This window comes from Alosa sapidissima, chromosome 9 (genome assembly GCF_018492685.1).
Source record: "Alosa sapidissima isolate fAloSap1 chromosome 9, fAloSap1.pri, whole genome shotgun sequence".
NCBI classification, from domain to species: Eukaryota; Metazoa; Chordata; class Actinopteri; order Clupeiformes; family Clupeidae; genus Alosa; species Alosa sapidissima.
In genome coordinates, this window is record NC_055965.1 from 22,983,090 (window position 1) to 22,989,982 (window position 6,893).

The window sequence follows — 6,893 nt, forward strand, 5'->3', positions numbered from 1 at the left end:
GTCGAATCAGTGATGCATGCACGTCATCTCAAAACCAGGCCATTTTCGTGGGTCTATCACTAGGTGGCAGTCTCGCCAGGTCACTTCCCGGAAACTTTACAGGCAACACTTCATATTTCATGAAAGACGTTATATCTCCATTTCTACAAAAAAGCTGTGGCTGTACAAAAATCATCAACAATGGTCTAGATTGCTGGCACTCTATGACAAAGCCTCGAAAACAGCTTGGCATTCAATGAGTTAAGTAATATTCTAAAAGGTAACTTTCACTTCTACCAAAGTCTTTTTCTAGTACGATACTTGTACTTTTACTCAAGTATTGCTTTCTAGTACAACACTGCATCACAGTGATTGTTGGGATGCCACTTTAACAAGTTAACCACCCAACTCTGACTCAATTCAAAGTCATAAACGTTTGACATAACGCTTCTGTTATAAAGTGTCATTCGTTTTTTGTCATAACAAGTTAGAGTTAAGGTTAAGTTTAGGGTTAGGGATAGAGTTAGGATTAGGGTTATGACAATGTCATGTCAATACTGTGTCCTAACAGGATGCTGTGAGTGAACATTCTCAATAAAATGTGTTTAATCCCATTGTTTTCAATTGGAGTGTCCTGATAGCAAGAGACGCGAGCAGCACAATGCAACGCAACATTTTGAAAGAACATCTGTTGGACACCATTTCTATTTTCTTTTCTCCCCAATTTTGGGAGCCATTTTAAAAGATGGTTGTGGCAAATCGGAATGCTAAGTGGCTTAAGTTAACCCTCTAAACCCTAGGACGATTCTAAGGGCCCAGCACTGCCCCCAGAGAGCCCCCTCTCTGTTAATATGTCTCAAACTTTTCTTCAGCTGAACAAAGAAAAAACTGAAGTAATTATATTTGGTAAAAAGGAGGAAAGACTTAGGGTTGCCACTGTCCTTGACACAAAAGGGTTGAAAGCAAAGGATACTGTTAAAAATCTTGGTGTATTAATTGACAGTGATTAAATTTCAACAGCCACATGAAAGCGATAACTACATTGGCTTTTTACCACCTCAAAAATATTGCCAAACTTAGAGGGCTGATGTCAAAAGATGATTTAGAAAAACTCATTCATGCATTTATCTCCAGCAGTGTTGATTACTGCAATGGACTTTTCACAGGCCTTCCTAACAGACAATCAAACAGCTTCAGGTGATACAAAATGCAGCAGCTAGGGTTCTCACAAAAACTAAAAGAACTGACCACATTACTCCAATTCTTAAAGGAAAATTCCGGTATTTAGCACTTTGAGTTCCTTTTCTGGTTTGTTTTGGATGAACTAGGGTGGTGGACACCGAAATTTTGACTGTCGTCCTGTCTCGACTTTTCTGACTCGTTTTGAATCACCTTTGACTTCTCAGTGTGGCTGCAGACAGGCACACTGTAGGCTACTCAAACATGTCCTAAAACAACCCTTAACGGTCGTTTTCAAAACTGTGCAACTCACCGAGTGGTAAGTGGTGTTCGTTGATTATTAAAAGCAAATTTATCGGCGCAATGTATGATTTCCAACTGTGTTATTTGCTATTGTGGAACTATTTACAAACTGCTCAATATTTGAACCTGAAGCATAGATGGTGGCGCAGTATATCAACGTGCAATGAGTCTTCCAACAGAAATCAATGGCAGACATCCCAAGTCTCCCGGAAGTTCCGGGAGTTTCCTGCATATTGATAGCGGCTCCCTGATGCCCGCAAATTAGATAAAATCTCCCGGAATCTAGAGCGAGCGAGCAAAAGCGTGCACGCAAGACCAAGACTTCAAATCACGTACAGTATGCATCTGAGTTTAGCGCGCACACGACGGGGGGAGAGAGAGGGAGGGGTAGTGCGTGTGTGCCTGAAGCAAGATAGATAGATAGATAGATACTGTAGATAGATACTTTATTGATCCCCAATGGGAAATTCGAGATTCAACCAATCAGTTTTCAATGTTGTCAGGCTTTTATGTCTTTTATCCCGAATTAAATTAAGCAGTTCAGTGTATCTAGGAACAGGAGCGTCTTGCAGAGTCAGAGTGCCCCCAAAACATGAACATTTAAGACCCATTTCGCATCAGACTACACGGAAGTGTAGGCCTACCCTTGTCTCATAAGAGTAAAAAATAATGATACTGTAGTTGCATTCTGCACTGTTTGTAACAGTGACTTATTGCCCATGGCAGGTTAAATGATTGCAAAAGACATGTTGAGATGAGTTTAACAAGTGTCATTTCATGTGCATATTATTCAGGCCTATACTAAATGGCTAGTTGCCAAGGCTACATGAAAAGACCAAACTACCAAAATCTACATATTTTATCATCACAATTTCTATCAATAGGCCTTCCTGATTTGGTGTACTGACTAGACATTATTGAACAAATATTCATCTGTATTTCAGTATCTAAGTATACTGGGGGTCTTCGGGATACCACCCTGAAATGACTTTTTGCAGGTTGAGATGTCTGCAATGGGATTTTACAAAATGGCAAATAAAACACGACAGAAACTGTATTTCGCTACGCTACTTGTTTTGGAACATCAACGAACACCACTAACCACTCGGTGAGTTTCACAGTTTTGAAAACGAACGGGGTTGTTTTAGGACATGTTTGAGTAGCCTACAGTATGCCTGCTGGCAGCCACTCTGACTAGTCAAAGGCGAGACAGGACCAATCGTCAAAATTTCGGTGTCCACCACTCTAGTTCATCCAAAACAAACCAGAAAAGGGACTCAAAGTGCTAAATACTGGATTTTTTTCCTTTAAGTCCCTGCACTGGCTTCCAGTAAGTCAGAGAATTGACTTTAAAGCACTACTGCTTGTTTATAAATCACTTAATGGAGCAGGACCTAAATACCTCTCAGACATGCTTCAGCAGTCCACACCCTCCAGACCTCTCAGGTCTCAGGAGAAAAATATGTTAGTAAAACCTGCTGTTAGAACTAAACATGGTGAAGCAGCTTTTAGCTGCTATGCGGCTCAGCTCTGGAACCAACTTTTGGATGACATTAAAAAGGCCCCAACTGTAGCCAGTTTTTAATCTAGACTTAAGACCAAACTGTTCTCAGATGCTTTCTGCTAACTGCACTGAGTTATAATTTCTGAATCTGTCTTGACAATTATTCTACCCTGAGTGTGTCTTTTATTTTGACTTTAATCATTCTCTATTTTTAAATGATTTTACCTTGTGTGTTTTATGTTTTCTTTTTATTATGATCTTTACCTTTTGAACTATTCTTTGACTATATTGACCTTCTATGATTTTATTTGTTATTATTGTTTGGTTTTGTTTATGTAAAGCACATTGAATGACCTCTGTGTATGAAATGCACTATATAAATAAACTTGACTTGACTTGACTTGACTAATACTATATATCATTGTGGGGCCCCAGAATTATTGTCAGTCAGTCATAGGGCCCAAATTCTCAAATCCCCTGCAGACACATAATGCAAATAAGCATTGAGTGCCCAACTTTGTGACACCGCCAAGGGAGAAGATCAAGATCAGGCTGTCTGACGGCCATCAGGCCTTGGCTGTCATTCTTTTGTCTGCTCCTCCTCCTCGCCTGTGGGCAGGGCGACTACTCAACAGCTGTTCTGCTACTCTGGCGCGCAGGTGGCTACTGGCTACTCTTTATTACAAACCTGTAGGGTAACGGATTGAATGAATATCTCATTCTGTCACGTTGGTGTTGGATTTAGTGGTGGTAGAATTTGGTGGTACCGATAATATTAATAATGCTTGTTAATATTAATAATTTGTTCAATTCGGATGTAATGGTTATAGGCTGTGGGATTTACTCAATTGGATAGCCCCATATGATTGTAATTGTGTGTGAATACTACAAAGCTGTTTGTCTGTACATTTTGATTAAGGTACATTTGATAATCCTTTGAAATCCTGGGGGATTTTTCTTATGGGGGAAATGTGACGGCCATCAGGCCTTGGCTGTCATTCTTTTGTCTGCTGCCCTAGATTTAATTACAGGTGTTCCTGTGGGCGGGGCGACCACTCAACTGCTACTCCGGCGCGCAGGTGTAGCCGGGCATATTGGGAGTGTCTAACTGGTCCCGCGGCCTCTTCCTTTTTTACTCTACACTGGAACATGCAACATGCACACAGCACACTCCACGCATCCCAAAACCCCAGACACGACAGATTACCAACTCTATACCTGCTGACTAGCTCCCGTTACTTTGACCGGACTATTGATTGCAAAATAAATCCGTCTTTGCATTGCAAATTGCACGCCTCTGTCCCCCTTTATTGTTCCGACTTCCCTAGGCCGTAGCAGGCTGTATAATACAATAATTGTCAGAAGTACTATTCTATTTTTTCTACATTTTTGTATGTATTTAATTGTTTAATTGTTTCATACTTTCTTCAATTTACTCTTATTATTGCTGGATCCATCTTCTCTGGCTGTTGTAACAAGTGAATGTCCCTGGTGTGGGATCAAATAAAGTCTTATGTTATCTTATCAGTACATGCAAAGTGTCTGGTACACAAGGAGCAGTCATATTGATTACAAAATTCACTGAACAAAATATCAACATGGGACCAAAATGTTGAATGTGATTTCTCAATTGACATTGATTTTATTATTTATTCATGCTCATAGAGTTTGTTTTCCTCTCAAATGATGGGCACATATTCACATCTGAAGCCATGCTGTGTCATTAGTATTCAATACAGATGCTTTTTGTATGAAAACTATATGTAACTAAAGTTTCAAGTCTTTAATATTGTCCAATGCTATACTGTATGTCTATTCCTGGCATCTATTGTATAGTACTGCAATGTCCATGCTCACAAAAACATCAGTGTCATTCATTCACGTCACGACATCGAGCAAGAACAGTCACACTCACACTTCCTGACGAGCAGTTTCACAACTTTTGAAAAAAAAAAAAGAAATTGTAAGAGGAAACTGACACAGAGTCAAAGCCAAAGCCACAATCCTCAGTAAATGTCCCACACACAATACAGTACATCACAAATCTGAGGAACCACAAGTGCCCACCCCAGAAAGGGAGTGGGGCAAAAAAAACAACACTGAGGAGTGTCTGTCTGTGACACGGCTATCCCTGTTCGTGTGAGGATGTCGGTCTCTCGTCTCAGGGTGAAGACCCTGTTCTTCTTGTTCTTCATACTCAACATGACCTCCCGTAAGACCTCACACTAACCCATGTCATTTATAGGCCCTAGGCTTATGTCAAGGCAATTGTACTATCAGGACTTTTATCTTACATAGTATGTATGTATGCATGTCTGTATATACCTATGGGATATACCTATGTGGTTCATCTGTGGTCAGACTGACAATTCAAAAAGGTACGTGGGGATGTGTTATGTCCAAAAATAAAGTGGTGTACACCGACTGTATAAATATATAAATTGGACAAATCCTCTGGGCCGTCTCCCATAGGTTTTCTGAAGAGCAAGTATAAGAGCTGAAAATAGGAGGCTATGAGTGGCACCATGTTTGTTATGATCACTATGTGGGGTAAGCCTGTGGGTGAGGCTGAATCATTTGACAAGAAACAAGAAGTGATACTTTGGCATGGGATAGATCTCTTTGAAACCATAATATGTGACATGAAGCAGCAGTCACAAGACAAAGAAGAGCTCCACAAGACATATCTAGGTTTAGGAGTCACCCCATGGGTAACACAACATGAGGACAGAGGATATAACAACGTTATTTCAGTGTCATGGATGACAACAGTAATAGCCCCCCTTAACTGCAAAATGGTATATCGCTATAGTTATAGACATTAAATTACACTGAATAAATAAACAATTCATAACTTTATTTATTTCTATTTTGTATAAAGCCTACACTGTAAAATGAATTTGTATAATTCACTATAAAATACTGGCGTTTATGGTTGACAGAACTAACTTATCTTGTCTTATACACAATGTATAAGACATTATTGTAAAAATAACTGTCAATAATAAATCATAACATCTAAAGTAGTATATTGCGGTACTGAAAATGTAGGCTGTTTTTTCTTCTTCTTTTTATTTGGTGACGTGTTTGATGTAAGATTTTCTATATTATATTTTCATGACTTTGTGTTTAAATTAATTCACATGGGTCCCCCATCCTCCTCAGCTCGACAATGACAGTGTATGACGGAGATTGCGTTATTGAATTGTGGTGTGAATCAATCAAACTCACTTAGTGTGTTGTCATTAGCCTTTAGGCCCATAATACTTGTTGTATCCCTGGCTGTTGCTGTGGTGGTGGTGGTGGTGGTAGGAGCTGCCATACTCCTGTTCTCCAGGTTCAGAAGACACAATAGACCAGGTGGGTCCTAACCAGTTACTACTATTGCAGTAGTATGCCTTCATAATGTATTTCATACATTATGAAATACAGAAAATGACCGTGTGTAGACAGTTATATGTATGATGAGTGTGGCCACACATGAACACAACACACACGGACACACACACACACACACACACACACATTCATGCAAACACAAAGACATACATAGACAAATGTGCAATTGCAGGTCCTCTTACTGGGAGTGAAATATTTCTTTCATTCCATCCTAGTCATCTGGAACATGAGGCATGCTCAATCCAACTCAGGTCAGGTGAGGTCTTGTCTGTCTGTCTGCCTGTCTGTCTGTCTGTCTGTATCTGTCCATCTATCAATTTCTCTGTGTCACGTGAGGTCACTGGTGGTGCTACTCAAACATGTCCTAAAACAACCCTTAACCCTCGGTGAGTTGCACAGTTTTGAAAACGAACGTTAAGGGTTGTTTTAGGACATGTTTGTAGCCTACTACAGTATGCCCATTGCCAGCCACTCTGTGAAGTGAAAAGGCGATTCAAAACAAGTCAGAAAAGTCAAGACAGGACCAATC

General features: G+C 40.0%; 1 long non-coding RNA gene across 2 annotated transcripts; it reads left to right on the forward strand.

The window, feature by feature from the left end:
- Positions 1-5,033: 5,033 nt before the first annotated feature.
- LOC121719735 lies at positions 5,034-6,623 on the forward strand. Of its 2 annotated transcripts, none has more exons than XR_006034350.1 (3): positions 5,034-5,177; positions 6,215-6,325; positions 6,580-6,623. It is a non-coding gene; the product is annotated as an uncharacterized LOC121719735 (long non-coding RNA). The 2 variants fall into 2 exon arrangements; XR_006034351.1 differs by lacking the exon at positions 5,034-5,177 and adding an exon at positions 5,294-5,343.
- The last annotated feature ends 270 nt before the right edge of the window (positions 6,624-6,893 follow it).